This window comes from Ambystoma mexicanum, chromosome 7q (assembly GCF_040938575.1).
Source record: "Ambystoma mexicanum isolate Mex_15411 chromosome 7q, UKY_AmexF1_1, whole genome shotgun sequence".
NCBI lineage: Eukaryota > Metazoa > Chordata > Amphibia > Caudata > Ambystomatidae > Ambystoma > Ambystoma mexicanum.
In genome coordinates this window covers 765,136,357-765,157,262 of record NC_090941.1, presented here as the reverse complement: position 1 = coordinate 765,157,262, position 20,906 = coordinate 765,136,357, and positions in this window count along the sequence as shown.

The window sequence follows — 20,906 nt, the reverse complement described above, 5'->3', positions numbered from 1 at the left end:
GACAATTTTTTGCAATAGACTTTCAGTAGTTTTTTTTTAATAGAGATCCAGGCCTAAGAAATTTGGCTTTGCCCTTGTTCACAATGTAAGGCCAATGGTTGTAATGTTCACTTATTCCAGATTATTTCTGCATTAAGTAGCTTGTTCAAGCTTGTGGGTAAACATCATAGCTCTTCTGCTCAGACAATGTATATCACGACACTTGTTCTCTTGAATAAAGGCCATGTAAAATGCTAGATGAGTCTCCACATTATCTCTCTATGGATATACTATTAATTTCATTGCATGGCTATACATGGAGAGAATCCTAGCCATGGCCTTTTGTTTCTTGGTTTGCCCATTTCCCAGTCAAGAATTTTCGGAACCCTTCTCATTTTCTAAAATTACCTTGTACCAGGCATTTTGTATGGTGGCTTCATCCTCACAATGTATGAACAAGAGCTTTGTCGAGGTCCTTTGCTGGTTGACTTGACTTGATGAGAATTCACTTAATCTAACTCTCAATAAACCTGGTCCAACCTATTTGGGTACATTCCAAATCACCCATATTTGTAACAATTTATCCAAAGCAATATTTATTGAAATTTCTTTACGGTTGTGATGAGGTGGTTCAGGTTAGTTCTTACGTATAAGGCATGGATAGTTGAAGTTCGTAATCATTCTTTTGGGCTGAGGCACAACGTTGCCAATGCAGCTAAAGGAGAGGTATACATTTAAATAAGATAGGCCGTTTATTTTTAATACCATGGAGGAGAAAATCCCTGCGATAAACTTGTATGGTCTGTGTGCATATGCTGTTTATTGTCACTGAATAGTATAAAGAAGAAAATGAAAGAACTGGTGGATGGGAGGCATATATTAGATCTAGAGACTAACTGAGGGCTCTGAGAATATTAGCAGGGAGTGACCATAAAATAATTGGTTGATAGGAGATTGCATTGAGCTGCTTTACCTGAGGTACTGACTTTTTGTTTGCTATGACTAGAGAGAGGTGAGTCCTATTGACTACATGGCATGCTTTACACCTACATGCCATTTTTTTTACCACTCACTGTTAAGAAGGAGAAAGTCTTATAATTAGTAGCAGGAAAATAAATTACATTCAGTGACTCTTGGTGAGTGTGCAAGCTTTTTGTGGTTAGAGAGAAAAGAGAAAGTCATTGGGCCTCATTACAACCCTGCCTGTCCGGTAACAATGGTGCGGTAGGCTTACCAGAACCGTTGTTACCGGACCGGCAGAGTACAAGTTTGCGGGCCGGGTGCCCTCCCGCCCACGAGGTCTGACCTGGTGGGCGGAAAGGCACCCCTCGCAGACTTTGACGGTAGCACCAGAATGGTGCCGGTGCTACCGTCTTCCCCATTCCCATTGAGTCCTGTCGGACTCAAATGGGAATGGGGAGTAACTTCTTCTGATGCCTGGCTACAAGGGCCACTGGGGCTGTAATGCCCTGTTGATTCTCTGTTGGCAGGCCAATACACAACTCTGGTGGCAGCCTGACGTTTTTACCATCACGGCTACCAACGGAGTTGTAATGAGGCCTATAGAATTGTTTGTGGATTGGCGGGGGATTACATTCAGTGGTTGTAAGTAAGTGAGCAACATTTTCTGAGTTATTTTAGCTACCTGCTGTAGTCAGTGGTAGAAGTGTACCAGAAAAGTTGTGAAACTGCGACTCTGTCTTCAGACAGAGTAGGAAGGAAGGGGCAACGTGCAACACATTTTTTAAGCAGTGCAGTCATGCTGGTTGGCAGCTAATTTAGTAGAAACATATTTCACTTCACTTGTAACTGATATCCTGTGGTAAAGTCGAGAAGTGGGCTTTAACTTCACAAAGAACAGTTCCCCGTTTGGTGAAAATGCTTGCAAAAAGTAGTGGAGCTGTTACAGTGAAAACATAAAAGTAGTGGAACACCGATCCTGACCGTTTCCACTCACTTTGACCACTGGCTCTAGTAGAGATCAGAGAATCCAAGTGAACACCTTGCATGCCTTACATGCAAGTGACATTTCATGCTAGTGTCTATTGGGGAGAAATAACATTTTTGAGTAGTGACATGTCTGTGCCACCTAAACATGTCAGGGAATACAGGTATATTGCCAGAAGTATTTTTCCACAAGCCTAGAATCTGGCTTGTGCATTAGGAATACCAGAATTGCTTGTGGCAAATTAAAGGCATCCATTTTGCATTCTGCATCACCTTTTGACAAAAGATTCTCAACAAGGGTGTCACGCTTGAGAATGTTTTGAGTTCTTCCTGCTGTACTAAAGCCACAAACATGAGATTGTTTGAGATTCTGCCTAAGGTATGAGAGACACAAACATGAGAATAACAGTGGTTCTCCCTTCACCACTGTTAGAAGGAACTCTCATAAATTTGCCAATTCCTCCCATTTTAGAGCCCTCCAGCTCTTTTGCTAGAGCTTGGAACTTTGAACATTTTAATTCTGTTTGTTTTCTGTGTTTATTTCTTTGATTATGGAGTTTTAGACAACTGCATAGGCATCATCTTTTCATTTGTGTCACACAGCACCCTGCGTGCAGTAACACAGGGGAGGCCTTTTAGGCTGTCCCAAGGTTTAAATACCTTCCCTGGGATCAACTACTGTTTCCCAGAGAATTTAAAATGAAATTGACTTTACTAGTCTTTTCAAATTCCTAGACCCAGCACGCCCTATCTTACAATAGAGGGGAGGGGTTACTTAGTATCCCTAAGACTATAAACTCATGTAGCAGTCAAATGCTACCCTTTCCTCTCAAAATGGCTGGAGCAGTGGTTTTACAACGAACAACCATGATTTTTCCTGACCCGAACACCGGTAGCGTTAAATCGCGGCTGCCATATTTTTCAAGATGGAATCTGAGCCTCATTTGTTTAAACGGGTCCTGGTCTTCTTTTCTCACCATTTCTTTTTGGGAAGGTCCTTCTAGAGTTTGTCTCTGCATGCCAAACCAGGTTTGGTCCCTTTGTTCCTACGCCTTTGGCGAGTTTCAGGACTGAAGACTGCCTCTGGCGCCCGAGTATCTGGGGTGGGCAGGAAGTGAGGAAGGGGCCCGAAACTCCCTGTGCTTAGTCTCCTAGGAAACCTAATGCACTCTGACATGATTGGCTGGCTGACTGTCCGGCAAGGACAGCCACACTGCTGGGTGAGTGGCAGCTAGGCTGAAATGAATGGGAGAAAACTGTTTAAAAGGCAAGTCTCTGGGCTTGGAAAGCAGAGTCGACCACTGAAACGAAAGAACTGAAGACGAGCTGCAAGAGGACGCTGCTGCAACTCCTGGATGGTTGGTTTGTCCGGTGAAGCCCTGCTGCAGGTCCGAATCGCCAAGTTCATCTCGACAGAGAAGGCCTTCAAGGACAACTTCTCCCTTTCAGTTGGTGGGGCCAATCAACACGTAAGCCACCTGGATACCATTCTCAGAGCTGGTTGTATTTTCCTCAGAGTGCTGCAGGAAACTGAATAGCCAGGGAGAAGGACACCAGTTGTGTGCTTGACTACAGCTACCGGAATTGAAGATTTGCCTTTGCCAGCTTTTTGGCCAGACCCAGTGCAGTGCAGGAGTCCCCCAACATCCTCCCTCTTGTCCCCATGACTGAGGCTCAGGAACAGTGAGATCAGCAGGAACTGCCAGGAACAGACGTCTTCAGTTGCATCTTTTTCTTCATTGTAAGGTACTGTGAAAACCCGACCGAGAGAACTTACCTTTCACTGCGAAAGTGCCTGAAACTTTGGCAACTTGCAGGCCTAGTTAGCTTGTGACCCAACATTTGAATCTTTCTTTTACGATCTACTTCTGGGAATTTTGGCAAAGACTTTTCCGTTTAACTTCCAGAACTGCTTTATCCTATACAAGACTTTAGCCCATTGACTTTGCCCTAACCTATTGCATTGAATCAACTCCTCTGGTGAACTCAACCTATTTGTACTGTTTAAGAGTAACTGTAATATTTGTTATGTTAACTTACGCCTTTTTGCTCCTACTTCAAATGCTCTGAATGCCATTTTGCTCCTCCTTCAAAGTAGTTTAAATGCCTCAGCACCTGATATTGTGAAGTACTAAAGTATTTTTTGTGGGATATAGATCGCCTCCTTCTAGTGAATCATTTATAACTGACTGTGAAGTAAATGATTAAGTGTTTTACCAAGAAACCTTGAGTATAAGAGTCTATTTGAAAACTTGTAATTATAGACCTCTGTGAAACACCCTTACAGCTCACATTCCTGCTTGAGATAAGCCTGACTGCTCAGCAGCGCTATCACAAAACTGCCTAGTACAGACTTATACCAAAGCTTGGTTTTGCTGACACCTGTAGTCCTAGTTGTGTGCAGTGGTCCCACTGGGTACTGCATATAAACTTTGCCTAACACTGGTGGCAGGTGGTTAGGATAAATTGTATAGTTGTTACATTGAGAGTTCTGCTTCACTTTTGTTCAAATAGTATCAGTCACAAGGCTAAGCACCACTAGAAAACAAAATGTATCATATGGATAACGTCAGACAGGAAGCCTGATCATTCTAACAGTAGATCAACTGAAAGATATGTGTAAGTTTATTTTATTTTATTTATATAGCACAGCTAAACCCTAGGGTATCTGGGCGCATTGGTCTTGAGGAGCAACATAGGTTACAGAAAAAGTTGCACATGCAAGATACATAAAGTATAATTCAATGGGTAGCATGAGGACCAGGTTACAAAGTGGTCCGTGACACGATTACATGCTGGCTGGGTTGCAGAATGCCGTACAAGTATGCAGGTATCATATTCTTACAGAGAAGTGAGCCATGTTTTCACCTTCACTCTAAATTACCAGAATGATTCTTCAGATCTGATCATCATGGGAAGAGCATTCCAACAGTTCACTGCTAACACAGGGAAGCTAGTTCCCCCTGCTGTTTTCAGATTGAATTTGGGAATGTTCAGTTGGTACATGTAAGGGGTTCTAGTGAGTCTGGTAGTGCTATGTCTGGAGAATTTGTCAGTAAGGTCAGGAATCTCCCTGTTAAAGGAAATTAAAACAAATTGATTGAAACATTGTTGGAATATCAAAGTCTGAGAAGTAGGTCTGCCACACCTACTCCTTCAGTAAATGTGACAAATGTTGATGAGGATGATAATGATTCAGAGTCTAACTCTAATGTTATTGATGAGCAAGAACAGTTGGAGGAGCCTCAGGATGTGAGCCCCTCTGCACCTCAACAAGCTCTTGGTCCTCAACCTTTAGCCACAGGGACCCTACCAGGTCCAGTACTGACTCCAGAATGTGTCTCTCTTGAAAGAATTAGACTTGAGTTAGAGTTCAAAAGGCTCCAAATGCAAACTGAAAGTAAACATCAAGAAATCAAACTCAGAGGGATGGAAATGCATCATGTTCTTCAAATGAAGAAATTGTCTCTTGAAAATGGTTCTCTCCCAGAGTCTTCTAGTTCTTCCAGCCCAAAGAGACCTTGCACACTAAGGAAGCTGTGAGTATGCATGAGGTGAAGCTTGATATTTTGGATTGGTTGGCTGCTTTTGAGTATAACTATGGAATTCAGGATTTCACAGGGAATCCGTTCATTCCTTGGCTTTTGTCTAGGCTCCCCCAGGTTGCAACTGATGCTGTAATGAATTTGGGGGAATTTGAAAGATTGGAGTATGAAAATGTGAAGCTAGCTTTGATAGATAGATTTGGGAAAACTACTTCCCAGTACCTTAAGAGGTTTAGGACCCTCAAAAACACTGTTGGTATCCCATGGGCTACCTGGGTGTGTGAATGTTTGAAGAACTCAGATGGTTGGGTTAAGGGTTACAGAGTTAACACTTTTATATATAACAAATTGTATTGGGTTTTGTTCATACATTCACAACATTCAATATCCAAACAAACAAAAGAAAATAACTGTGCATACATATGATAGAGCATTGCGTACAAAGGCTATGTGCGTATACATATATATATATATATATATGCGAGGAGGGATTATGCATGTACGAGGCCAGCTATGGCCCATTCTTGCTTTTCACAACCGGGTGTTAACAGGTAGTTATATTGTGTCCTGGAATGATGGCGAGGGTACATGTTAAAATACATTCGGCCAGTCTCTGTATGATCATGATATTTTTTCCCATTTTCCCCATATTTTATCCGCCTTGCCTGGGCAGCCACTTGCTTGGTATATTCGGCATTCCATTAGGATGATAGCATCTACGTCCGTAGTCCACTGGTCATAATTTGGGGTTGTTTCTGACCCATACAGTTGTGCAATGTTTCTTTTGGCAATTCCTGTAGACGTTGAGATTAGCAGTTTTTCAAAACGAGACAGATCTCCTTCATCCTCAATCCCCAGGAGGAGAAGTCTGGGGTCGGTTGGTATCGGACGGCCCATGACTCTCGAGAGTCTTTCAATGCATTGTCACCCGAAGTGCTGTATTTGTGTGCATTGCCATAGGATGTGGTAAAAGGTTCCTTCTTCCTGTTTACAGCGTAGGCAGTTGGGGTCAGACGTTTTCCCTCAACTATACAGTGCTACTCACGGGTAGCATATCCTGTGGAGGATCTTCAGTTGAATAAGCCTGATTCTGGCCGAGATTGAAGTATCTCTAGGATACATTAGGGTTGAAATCCATTCTTCAGGTAGTATTGGGGCTACATCTCTTTCGCATTTCAGCTTCAGGCCTGACAGCTCTGGCGTGGCAAACGAGGTGATGGCATTATACATGGTAGATGTGACTTTGTTATCTACACTATCTATGACTATATTTCTTTCTATCGGTGTGCATTCCGGCATGTCTGTCATTTGGTCCCTTTGTACTGAGAGTGTGTGATGCAGCTGTCCGTAGTGATAGCTCTCGGCAGCTGGGAGGCCATACGCAACAGAGATCTCAGGAGGGTGACATTTCTTTCTGTAAAGACTTTCAATCAGGGACATGTCGTGTCGTGCAGCTATTTCCGCCTGTATGTGGGGGAGTTAGGGATTGCCATGGAGTATGTCATTTACTGTCGCCATTTGGGTCGCCCAGTAGTAGACTTGGATGTTGGGGAGACCTATTCCCCCCTCCCAGATTGATCATTGGAGGGATTTAAGAGCTATCCTCAGGTGTTTCCCTCCCCACAGCAGTTTGCGTGTCGTTTTACCTATTTTACGGAATATCTTCGCGGGGATGTGGAGAGGGGCGTTTTTAAGGATGTACAAGAACCGCGGTAAAGCCAACATCTTGAAGAGCGCTGCTCTGCCTAGTAGTGTCAGCGGTAATGCTTCCCAGTGGATCACATCTTGTGCATATTTCTTAACTAGAGGGTATAGATTTTGGGATGTGTAAGTATCGAGTGTATTGGTGATTATAATGCCTAGATACCGGAACTGTGTAAGTTCGATTTGATATGGGGAGCCCTGTGGTGGTACACAGTCCACACCCTTCACTGGGAAGAGCACAGATTTGGGCCAGTTCACCCTGAGGCCACTAAAGACTCCATACTTTATTAGGATTTCAGTAACTATGGGTCCTGAGATAGCTGGATCACATAGATATATCAGGAGGTCATCCGCATATAGGGATATCCGATCTTCCCATTCCGAGTTCCAGCGGAAACCTGTCCATGTGGTTGCATCTCGTAGAATGACTGCCAGTGGTTCAATTATTAGGGCGAGCAACATTGCCGAGAGGGGACAGCCTTGCCTGGTATCTTTCCCCAATTGAAAGGTGCGCGAGAGCCAACCCTTTACTCTCACCTCTGCCAACGGGTTGTTGTATAGAAGCTGGACCCATTTTATGAATGGTTCACCGAAGTTCATCCTCCTCATAATTGTCCATAAAGCCTCCCAATACAACAAATCAAAGGCTTTTTCAAAGTCTATGGCTAACAACGCTGCGGATTGCTGTAAGGTGGGCACTCTCTCTAGTCCCAGATGCAGTCTGCGAATGTTCATTCTTGTTGATCTTTGGGGCATAAAGCCGCACTGGTCTGGGCGGATCAGCTTCGTGATGACCGTTTGGAGTCTATTCGCTGACACTTTGGCCAGTATTTTCGCTTTGCTGTTGATCAATGATATGGGCCTGTAGGAACAACATTCATCCTGGGGTTTGTCTTTTTTGGGAATCACTATTATTGTGGCTTTGCGAAGGTCTGGCGGGAGCTCGCCTTTTGCTAGGGAAAATTCTAATAGGTTGAGTAGGTGGGTAGGTAAGTCTAGATGGCTCAGTCTTTTCCAGATGTCGATTGGGAAACCATTGGGACCTGGGGTCTTGCCTGCTTGGAGTTGTGCAATGGCTGTTGAGATCTCTTCCAGAGTTAACACTTTTGAAGGAATAAGAAATCTGTTTTTATTGGAAACTATTTTTGATGCCTGCTCTCCTGAGAGGCAGCATTTGGCTGACTCTAAAGATCTTGATCCCAAAATGTTAGCAAGAGCAGCTGACTCATGGGTAGCCAACAGGCCCACTCATAAGGATTCTGAGGCCTCTCATAAAAAGGATGAGGGGAAGCAGCACAAAAGTGAGAATAAAGATAGCTCTATTTCCATCTAACCAGAAGTGCCCCCAAACCACATAAGGGTAGATCCCATGGGAAACCTGGTAGGTCTAGTGAATCCTCTGGTGCTCAACCAGGAGGAGGTGAGCAGCAACCCCCATTCCAGAGAGCATTTGGTAAATGCTATGTCTGTGGGTCTACTGACCGTGTGAAAGGAGATCCCAGATGCAAGGGTAAACCCTCAGGGGTCAGCGCTGCCTCCTTAGCCATCTCCCCAGAGGAAGAAGTACATATAGCTAGTGCCCACTTTCACCTATTGGCTGAAGGACCCTTGGGTGTTCAAGTCAATATATCCTTAGAGCCCCTGGGACTGGGTAAAAAGCAGAATATAGATGTGTATAACTCCATTCCAGAGAACTCTAAAGGGTATTTTGTTGGATGTCTTGGCCCACGTTCAAGTTATTATGCTGCAACACTTGGTGCTGTGGGCTCAGGAAATCCAAGAGGGCGGAAAAGCCCACATGTGCGCCAGAATCCTAGAGAACCGTGCAGTTGTGCGCACACCAAAATGGTCCCCTGACCTGCCACCCACCGGTGCAAGCATGATGGGCCAGGGGTGCCATGAGTGGAATGTGTGCCAAAGGAAAAACAGCAGCCCCTGATAGCTTAAAAGAGGTTTAAAATCACCTTTGTTTCCCTGAATGCAAGCTCAAAATTCCTATTTTAGACATCACAAGATATTCAAAAATCTCAATGAACACCAGCAGACATTTGGCAGAATGTATTCTTGCGTGCATACTAAATCTGGAAAAACAAAGAGCCCAAAACCATGTTCATAACAAAACTGGCTGAGCCGTGGATGTCAGCAGCTTAAGTTAAATGGGCAGAAAGCCACTAAAATCGAAATGTTTAAAATAAATGAGTGACCTACTTTTGAGTGTAACATAGGTTGCAACTGTTCAGCATTCTAGCTGCATGTGCAAAAATTGTCAGTTTGATTTGAATGTAGAAAACTGGGAACTAAAGTGACGTTTAGCTGAATTCTGCCTGACAACTACCCCCGACAGGAGTTGAACTGGCTCAACAACTCTTCCCAGGCCTGGCTGCATTCTGCTGCCCCTGCCAAAAGGAGATGACACTCTGATTGGATTAGGGGAGGAGCACCTGGGGACTACAGGAAACTAAACAAAGCACTGTCCCTGGCTCAGGCAAATGTTATATTAGGGATGTCGTAAAATGGCTTCCTCTTGGGAGAAACTGGGAGGGGCAGTGGCTGTGAGAGCAAGCTGAGCTTGGGGGAAGTGGATAAACCAGAAATTCCACCATGTGCTTCGGAAAACCACACCCCTTTGGGGCCAGAGCATGATTTTAAAAAGATGGATAATTCATAGTGCAGACTTGTAAAAATTATATAAATAACATCATCATTCTTGTGATTTTTCTGTGCACATTTTAAGAGGTGTTAGGACCCTGTGGTATGTTCTTGGGGATAGTAGCGGAAAAAAGGTTGTTACTCCAAATGTATGCATGTTAAAAATCTGACACTTTATCATCTGAAACCCATATCCCTGGTGCACATTTGTGTAAAATCTGGAAAAGTTTAGAGGTTGGATGAGAAGGGGAGAATTCTGTCATAAGTGGACACAACATCGTACAAAGACAGGGATCGGATGGTTTGGTGCTACAGAAAATATGTTAACTGGACCTATAATATTAGAAAAATGGTACATAGATAAATATGTATTTGGATCAGAAATAGATTTGTGTACAATTTGACAAGGGGAGGTTCCTCTGAACATAAAACCTACAGCATCACTCTGACACTCCATTTCTTTCCCCAATCAAGGGAGAGAGGAAAGCTTGGCCAATGATAAGTGAGAGGGGCAGGCTTAGCTAGACCCATGCACACACCCATTTTCAAAACAAGTAAAAAGAGCCACTGGAACCCAGGTAGGGACATTCACTTTCCACTTTCTTGCGGGACGCTTTGCCGGGAGACTCCAGACTTCAAATCCATCAATCTCCAGAGACCAGAGATCCAGAGGGACCAGAGATCCAGAGAGACCAGAGATCCAGAGAGACCAGAGATCCAGAGAGGCCTGAATCCACAAGCTGAATCCTCTTGAGCAGGCCTCAAAACCAACCAAACTATTCAACAGCCGGGCGAGCTGTTTGAATTCTTTGCCAAGAACTTTTGCAAGAACCTGTAGCAGTATCCAGAAAGCAGTGCTGTATCCCGAACCGCTAGCAGAACCGATAACAGAACCAGAGACCCAGAGACCAGATCGCTGTGAAGAACCGCTAGCAGAAGTCCAGCCAATCCTGACCCGCTAGCACTGTGCCAAAACCAATCTCTTAGTTTAAAATAATCTAATCCAAACTATTTTAGCCTATTATAACTGCCTCCTAAAATCGTGTCATTCTGTCATTTTTAAAACTGAAAACTGTCATCTGTCATTCTGAGCTTTAAAATTTCAAATCCGAAAAACTACCTTTACTAAATCGGCCGTATCTCCAGAACCGTTTGTGCTAGGAGCAAGTTTTAACTGTCATCTTAAAGCTAAGATTCCACGCTTTCCAACGAGCCTAGAACTGACTTCCTACTCCTCATAGTGCCTCCGTAATTGCGCTCGACGCACGCGACTCAATTTGCCGCGATTTGACATTTTGCTTAATTTCATCCACGTGTAAAAATATTTGTCCTTGCTTTCCTTGCTGAAATTCGTGTGCAACCTGACAATCATTCATAGAGCCTTGCTAAAGTGATCCTGAATTAATTTAAGTATCTCTCACTCACCCTGAACCTCCTATAGGGAATTAAAAGCCTTTTTAGCATATTTTTCACTTAATTGCAACCACATCAAAGTATCGTGCCTGTGTTTAAAACTCCTACCTGTTTTCATCTAAGTTTGCTAGGGGGGAACTGAATTATATTTGATTGCATTCCTGAGAACTGTGTGCTTTCCTCCCATCTCTTTACCTTGCATAGAGGGGGGGAGGGGTGAATTGTCAAAGAAAAGTGATTACATTGGGCCTCATTACGACCCAGGCGGTCCGGAAATAACGGTGCCGGTAAACCCGCCGCCACCGTTGTTTCCGGACTGCCTGAGTCCGACCCCTGCAGGCAGGAGGTGATGTTCCCGCCAGGTCTGACCTGGCGGATTTAACACCTCCCGCATGCAGGCGGACGAGGAAACACCGGCAGCATTATGAGATGCTGCCGGTGTTTCCATGATCCCCATTTCCATCGAGTCCCATAGGACTCAATGGGAATGGCGATTTACAACATTCCGCCTCCGTGATTCCCGGAAAACTGGGGTTGTAATGCCCCGGTAATTCCGGGAATCACGGAGGCGGAATGGTAATACGAGTCCGGCGTTAACCAGGCGGTTTTACCGCCTCGGTTAGCGCCAGACTCGTAATGAGGCCCACTGTCTTTTGTTGAAGTCACATCAAGTTTATTTTCTGTACTGCATTTTCATTCATCATTGCATTGTCCTTGAAGCCATAAAAGCATTCTCAGCTACTTTATCCTCTCTATATCACTTCTAAGCCATCAAAAAGAGTGTACCACTGTAACATTATCCATTGTCGATGACCATCATCCTCACAAGTGTGCTATCAAACATTAATTTATTATAAAAGTGTGATATATATATATATATATATTGTTTAATTTTCAAATAAACCTTTTAATTTGCAAAACAAACCTACTTCTTGGCTCAGTGGGGCCAGGGGGATTCTAAGAGAGCGGTGTTATATAAGGGTTGTCATCCAGAGTAAACGAACTGGACATAAAAATATATCAATAAGGGTTTCCCTCAGCATCCCAGACTAGGCATTGACTTAGCTTTAGTGTTGAATTGAATCCACTTACAATTATATGGACAGCGTTCTTGTCCATGGCCAGGACACCCCTGCCATGAGAGACACTGGGGCCAGCAGAACAGTTGTGGATGAAAGCTTTTTCAAGCCTGAGGATGTTGCTAAGGCACCCAAAGGTCACACTAGATCTGCTGGAAGCCCTGTCCAATTGGTTCCAATTGTACCAGCTCTTATTCAGTGTAATAACATGACAGTGAGAATTCCTGTCATTATTCAGAGTGAGGTGCTTGGGAGAGTCCAATTGGGGAATGATTTAAAAACTCTAGGAGTAGTGTCCAGTACCCCAGGCTTCCCAGTAAGCCGAAACAGAACCAAACCGAATTGGCTAGAGGGGCAACCTTAAGAAACTACTCTGAGCCTGCGGGAACCTCTACAGAGACCCACTGTAAGCCCTTGTGTTAGTAAGTTGACCTCTAACCAAGGCAAATCTAAGGCTAGAATAGTAGGGAAATGGGAGCCCCAACCAAGCTCCATCATTGCCCATCCAGTTGTAAAGTCTTTGACCCCACCCTCCCCCGCTTCTGAGGAAGAAGTGGATAGACAATTTGGAACCCTTTCTAGGCCTGTGAGAACTGGTAATTCTCAAAGCTGGTCGAAAACCAGGAAAAATAAGTCTAAGGCCAAACACCTTCAGACTGTTGAATCTTCTACTGAAGGCTCCAGTGTAAATCTTAGTGTGAGGAGGGAAACTTCTAAGCCAGGTAAAACCAGATCTCAGAAGAAGTGGAAGCATGTACCTTGCTTGACCACAGCCCCTCCAACCAAGATACCTGAGACCCAACCTGCTTGTGTGAGAGACGTGGTGAGGAACCATGGAGGCCCGTCTAGATCTAAGGGATTCCTTTCTAAGGACCCCTTGAAAAAGCCTATTGTAGGTTCAGAGGTTGTTACAACTTCTGAGGCACTGTTAGAGCAGATCCCCTATACCTTAAATAAAGGAGATTTACCAAACAGGCTTACAGATGAAAACCACTGATAGAAAGTGTCATAGCAAGGGTTACAAAGGGTTGCTGGTGAACTCAGCAGGCCATTTAACCAACTTGCAACAGGAGATCCATCCTAGTGGGGATTAGATCCTACTGTGCCTTAGTCTGGGGGGGACGAGTGTTAGAAAGAATTCTCATAAATGTGCCAATTCCTCCCACCTTAGAGCCCTCCAGCTCTTTTACTAGACTTTTGGACTTTGAACTTTTTTAATTCTGTCTGTTTTCTGTTTTTATTTCCGTTTTTTTACGGGTGTCAAGTTCAGGGAAAGGGATTTTAAAAAACTAATCACAGTTTCTTTCAAACGTTCACACAAAGTGTTCCTTTTTTACCTTTTTATGTTTTGTGTGTGTAAAGAGGCATGGTGAAAGGGAAAAAAAAGCAATCACAAATTATGTCACAAAAATTTTCACAAAGGGTTTCATTTTTGTTGTCTATGTTTTTGTGTGGAATAGGAAAGGGAGAGTGAAATGTATTCATACAAATATAAAGATTTCACAAAGGGGTTCCTTCGTTTTATTTTTTGGGTATTGGAGAAAGGTAAAGGAAATGGATTAAAAAGAACAATCACTAGGATATTCATAAATATTTTCATAAAGATTTCCTTTTTTTCTCCTTTTTGGGTGGAAGGAGGAAAGATACGTTAAAGGTATTACCAAAGACAACCACAAATAGTTTCTCAAAGAGGAGTAAGGTTTTGAGGGATTTCACAAAAGTAACATCAAATACAATCTCACCAATAGAGTCAAAGTAGAAGGTCCTTTGCTGTTTCAAAATGTCGATCAACCCTTTACCCCCTCTCATTGGATAGCACAACTCATAGAGAAACAGAAGGGAGCTGAGCCTTTAACACGGTACCAGACAGCACTAGCGCTACCTTTGCTTGGTTCACCAAACCACTGTGAGAGGTTCAGTTCTTGGACTGGCCTGCTAAGCACGAGCCTGCCTGAAGAACTCGAATGTTAGTTCAAGTGGCACTGCCACCAATTCCTGAGAGGAATCGCACAGTTGACAAATCTTGAATACGGGTATCGGTTCACCTCAAGCATTTGGCAGTTCAGTTGTTCACCCAACATGAACCCTGAAAACTGCCCAGTATGTATTCCAAATGAAGCAGTCATTTGCATGAGCCCATACTTAGTTATTCATCACTGTTCTGCATTCTCTCCTTTTTCACAGTGCGAAGATCTAGTGATATTCTATCAAGTGTCCATCTACTCCGTTATGAAGTAGCACCCCACTTGAGCCTCATACCGACCACTCAATGCACTTTAAATGTTTTGAGATTTTCAATTTTGGTGACCTAATTATCAAAGGCGTATGGTCTTTCCATCGAAACATTTACCATTGAATTAAATTCCAACAAAAATTATCTATTGAAATGCATTTCCATCGAAAATAATTTTCATTGAATAATTTTCGTTGGATTTTAAGGTTAGTGTCAGGGTTAGGGATAGAATTAGGGTTAAGGTTAGGGTTTGGGTTAGAGTTAGGGTTAGGGTTGGGGGTGCGCTTGGGGGTTGGGACCTCCCCCCAATAAACGATAAACACTCAAACATTACATGGGGCAGGCCAGTGCCGAAATACTTTAAAGATTTCAGCACTGGACAGCTCCATTAAACCTGTTAGTGTTAGGGCCTCATTACAACCCTGTCGTTAAGGGGTTAACAGCGCCGTAAAAGGCTGCGGCGCCATTAAACCCTTAATGCCAGATTCACACTTTAATGCCTGCTTTTTGCAGGCATTAAAGTACAACCCGCTAAGGGACCTTGGTGCTAATTACGGCACCGTAATTTACGGTGCCGTAATTAGCGCCTTCCCCATTCCCACTGAGCCCTATGGGCCAAAAATGGGAATGGGGAAGGGGCCATGGTGAATGGGGATTTACCGCCCAGCCAACCTTGGAATGGGGCGGTAAATCCGCCAACCACCATGGCGGAATCCGGCATGGACCATGGTGCTAATAGCACCATGGTCCAACGCCAGGGTTGTAATGAGGCCCTTAGTGTTGGGTGTGTTTCATCGAATTCCCATGCATAAAATGTAAAGTGTTTATGCATCGAAACCCTTTTCGATGAAAGGGTTTTGATGCATAAACACTTTGCATTGTATGTACGATAATTCGATGGAACATATTTCGTTGAATATGTTTCGATGCATTCGATGGAAAGACCATAACCTTATCAAACTGCTATTGTGATCAAGAGCGAGTCTATCTTGGGGAATGTTTGTCTTTGTGGGTACAAAATGTTTTACAGCAAAACGAAGAGAGAAAGGGAAGCGAAAGGGAGATATGGAAGAAGATAGGCAGGCAGGGACGTCATTTAGGGGTCGCCAGACGTCGCAAAACTGTAATACAAGCTCCTGGTCTGTGGCCAGCAGCATGTGGCTCTTTACTTCTGGAGTGGTTAGCTTTCTTGTTCAGGCCCCTTGAAAAAAAGAAGAAAAATAAGAACAGGAGTGCCACAAGTCTAACATTTTCAGTGCTGACCCTAAATATGACAGAATAGGAATACCAAATAATGGCCCTCATTACAACCCTGGCGTTGGACCATGGTGCTAATAGCACCATGGTCCATGCCGGTAACTTACCGACTCCGCCATGGCGGAATGGGGAATTACCGCCCCATTCCGAGGTTGGCGGGGCGGTAATTCCCCATGCCGCCATTGCCCTTCCCCATTCCCATTTTTGCCCCATAGGGCTCAATGGAAATGGGGAAGGTGCTAAGTACGGTGCCGCAAATTGCGGCACCGTACTTAGCACCAAGGTCCCTTTGCGGGTTGGATTTTAATGCCTGCAAACAGCAGGCGTTAAAATCGCCAACCCGCAAAGGGAACTCGTAATCAGGCGTTAAGGGGTTAACGGCGCCAACACTTTTTGCGGCGCCATTAACCCCTTAACGCCAGGGTTGTAATGCGGGCCAATGTGTCTTTCTGGAATGCTATATAATAGTTGCTAGACTCATTAAAGGTTTATTTCAGGCACACTTCAGGGGGTGAGTCACTGATTTAGTCTGTTCTTAAACGCCCCAACTCAGCCTTTCATCCTTCTGAGGTCGATAAATAAGTACCAACACAGGTTGGGTAATATTAGGTGTATATTTGTTCTATATAAAGCGCTTAAGCGTAAGTGCTATATAATAACACATCATTATCATTTGGTTATAGACGTCTGCTTGCATTCACAATCATTTGGTAATATGGGCCTATACACACTGATCTTAATGATACATATGGTGATACATTCTTGTATGAAATGTACATCACATTATAGTGATATCGTAACCATATTTTTCGTAGTGTACAATGCTATGTGATGCCACTTCCTGTTTTGTCAACGGGTGAAAGGTCGTGTTCCATCGCTTCCCGAGATATCGCTTCAGGGTGGGGTCAAATGACATCACTTCCTGTGATGTCATCAGGGGGCGAAGGGTCGTGTGATGTCACTTCCACTACCCCTGGCATTTTGGTGAAATTACGTCCCTGTATGCAAAAGAAGGGTCTTGAAACCCCTTTCAGCCAGACGTTGTAGGGCTATCACTGCACTGATCCTGTGACTCCCTGAAAGAGAACCACCAATGCCATCTTGTCCATATGTTTAAAGTTGGAGGCATAGGCCAAGTACCAAAGCAAGAATTAGAACCTTGCCTTCTACTATAGCTGTTTTTACGGTGAAGATCAATGTTGCACGCCATTTTCCCTGCTGAAAAGATCAATTTAAGCAATGCATATTTACAGTGCCAAAATTTTCCCCCAATGTAAATGCCATTGAAAAACTGCACTGCACCAGTGCACAATTTGTGTAGTAAAGCAGTCAACTGGTCGCGATTTGCGGGTGAGACCCGTAGATAAAAAGTAATTTACATGATCGACAAAGGCTCCTTATAAACGGCAAGACTGACAGGCTTCCTGGTTGATGGCAGCTCCCTCACTGCAATAAGAAAGATATTATTGCTCTGTCCAACGATTTCACTATGGCTGGCAGTCTTTAAAATAAACCAGACAAGAAGCTCACAATAATCCTGGATATGCAGAGCACACTGAGCAAAGGGCAACGAAACTGCAAGAGGGGATCAGCTTTCAAATGAAAAGGAAAGTGTTGGAGGCCCTATCCCTGCTAGGACCTCTGTTCATTTCCTCATTTAGCAAGTATACGCTTTGACTCTACATTTCCTTTTTATTCAAACACTAGAAAAACAACAGTAATGCATTACTTTGCACGATTCAATGTAATTTTAAATAGATAGGAGATACAGTAGAACTGTGCTTCAAATAATTTCCAATAATCTGCATATCTTTCACAGGGAAGTAATTTCACCAAAATGCCAGAGGCAGCGGAAGTGACATCACACGCCCCTTGCCCTCTGATGACATTACACAAAGTGATGTCATCTGACCCCACCCCAAGTGATATCACGGGAAGTGGTGGCACACAACCTTTCACCTCTTGACAAAACAGGAAGTGGCATCACATAGCATTGTTCCAGTACACTAAGAAAAATATGGTTACGATATCACTATAATATGATATACTTTTCATATAAGAATAGATCACCATATGTAGTATTAATATCAGTGTGTATAGCACAAAGAAGTGTAAGGCTTTATTGCACAGGCACTGTCAACTGGCCGGTGACCAACTGTTGCTACTGGAATGGAAATCAGTGTATGAACAGCCAGTATATTGAGAAACACTGAGATAAATATATATGCCCAGAACAAAAAAGTTTTAAAAAGCTTTTTACAGCCTGTAAAGAATAAGCAAGACCTAGCAGAGATGGCAAATTAAATAACGTGCTGAAGCATTACCTTCCCCTTTTGGGCATCCATGCCACACTCTGCTGTCTCTGGTTGTTTCTGGGCTGCAACCGTCCCAGTCAGAAGCACTATTTACTGGCACAGACCTGTGCGTAATGCGAGAAATGTCCTTTTGCTTGTTTATTTTTCCATACAAATATGGTTCTACAATTCCCAGTATGCTAAGTGCAGCTTGATTGAAAATGCCACAAGTAGAAAAGGGTTACCCAAATGACCTGGGTCCCAGTAAAGTTTGCTCTGCCCTTCGTTAATGGTTTCTGAATAGAAGTTGTTATGTTGCTTTGCTTTATTGACTTTGCCAAATCACTGCTCTATTAGTTTCAGAGTGCCTGATCCAATAAAAGTACTTTGCTAAGCTGGCTCTTGGAGAAGCTGTTATGTTGCAGTGCTTGGACACTGAGCAAGGATAGCTCCTTCCGTGAGTTTTGTGATAAACCCAAGGGTATTTCTCTGCCTACTCCCCGGGGATCTTCTACACAGAGGACCAAGGGAGGGCCATCACTTTTGAATCCCAGCTTGGGGATGGACTAGCGAGGAGTGATCACCTAGGCAGAGGTTCCTTAGGGATTGGGGAGGGAATACCCAAGGGTGAGACATGGTATCCCACCTTTTCTGATCCCAACCCTCCCTCTGCTGTCATAGGATATTGTCACTCATGTCTTGTCCTACCCCATGACTTTCCATCAAATATTCCAAATAGAAGAAAAGATAAGAAATCTAAAAACAAAGGTTAGCAAAATCCTTTTTCTAACTATGACACTGACCTATCCTCCCCCCCTCAACTCTTGTAGACTATTGTGAAACGCATTCCTTTCCTTCCCTGTTATACTCATTTACCGAGGATACAAGAATGAAAGGACCAGAAAATACACCCATTTACTATCACGATAGTAATAAGATAAGAAGGAGAGGATGTGACAAGTCATCCCCTTACCATTATGAACATTGCTCTAATATAGAGGTGGAGAAGAGGAAACTAAAAGGGATACAACCTTCCTATAATAACTACCCTCAAGAACTAAGACACGTTATCTCCCTTTCCTGACATTGGCCTACCCAAATCCCCCTCAGCCTAAATGGAGAATTTTCAATCCCATCCTGTTCCCCCCTCGCCATTTCCAACATGTACTGGGATGAATAAGAGGGGGCAGAGAGGTAGAAAGATTAGCTTAGGGAAAGGTACTGTGAGGAGGACGATGAATGGAGAGACCTGCTACACTCCACCAGTAGGCTGTCCCTGACCAGTAGAGAAGGGGACCTAAGGGTCAGACTGTCCCATCAATTGGCCCAATGAGAGTCAGGCAAGGGAGGCCAAGAACTCACACCTGAAACCCTCTTGACAGGGCTCAGGTGTATTAAAGGAGGGGCATTCAGCAGTGCAGAGAGCAGCAGTGCAAAGAGCAGCAGTGCAGAGAGCCGAAGGGAGACTGTGTGGCTTAGTCCAGCAGGGGATCCCTTCTCAGGCCCAAGCCAGTTTTGCCAGGAAAAGCAGAGTGAATTGGGAGGAGAGATGAGCCATGGCTGGCCAGGACCAGCTGGAACACACAGGGATGCTGAGATGCTGAGGGTCTATGGGATGAAGCATCCGGGAGAAGCGTGGCTAGTGACCCCTGTTTCCAGCAAAGAAGAGAAGTCCAAAAAAGGGCACCGGTAGCCGTGCTGATCCCTTGTTACATTGAGAAAATTAAATGCTTGTTCCCCTGGGCCAGGACTGGAGCCCCAGAGTGTCTGAGCAGCAGATGGGAAGACAGCAAAGATGTTAACCCAAGAATGAAGAAAACACCACCGGAGAGTGAAACGCAGTGACATCCTAGTGTGTATTGAAGTAAGCGACAAAGATCCAACATTGCAGCCCAAACGTGGAAGACTGGAGACGCATCGGGTGAAATTAACAAAGGAAATTACAAGGATACATAGTGGCAGAGTGGTCGCGTGTATGATTGCACATTCCCGAATGACTGTGTAAAGAATGGAAGTGTCTGAAAAGAGGGGAGCTGTGTGCAGACACGAAAAAAGTGAGCGAAATAGATGTCCTTAAACGGGGAGCTTTGCAAGAAATTAAGTGGGAGCAAAATTCCCAAAATGGATCGAAAAGTGTTGACATCAAAGTGTGTTGGAAAAGCATTGGGGTCGCTACCAGGCAGGAGATTGATCCAAGCTGCCGCAGAAACCCCAGAATAAACAAAGTGTAAAGCACTAGCGTGGTCCCGGGGAGGGAGATTGATCCAGGCTGCCCGCTGAGACCCCAGTATAAGGAAAAGAGAATTCTATGAAAAGCATTGGGGTGGCCACCATGTGGGAGATTGATCCAGGTTGGCCGGAGAGACCTCAGTATAAGGAAAAGAGAACTCTATTAAGGACAAGGCACCTGGTTGCACGACCTGTAATGGGTGGACCATGGGATCTGACAACTGCGCTACCACCAGGTAGCCCAATTGATAGCAAGGAGCTGAATGATCTAATAAAGGAAACGCTAAAAGGACTTGCTTCAGAATGGGGAAGGGAGTCCCAAAAGAAGCCAAGTGAACTGTGATGTTAACGATTGGAAGTTTTGTCATTTGAATTTATTGTGTTGAAGGAAATACAGTTAAACCATTTGAGCAGAGGTAACCATGAGGTCCTAGGCCTGGGCGAGGGAAGCCTGGGATACCCATTGAAGATCTGTGAACTAGAGGGCCTCTGGGTTCAAGGAAAGGAGACTCAGAGCAGCCTAAAGAACATACCAGGAAAAAGTATAGTGAACTTCTTTTGTTAAGGGAATTTTTTG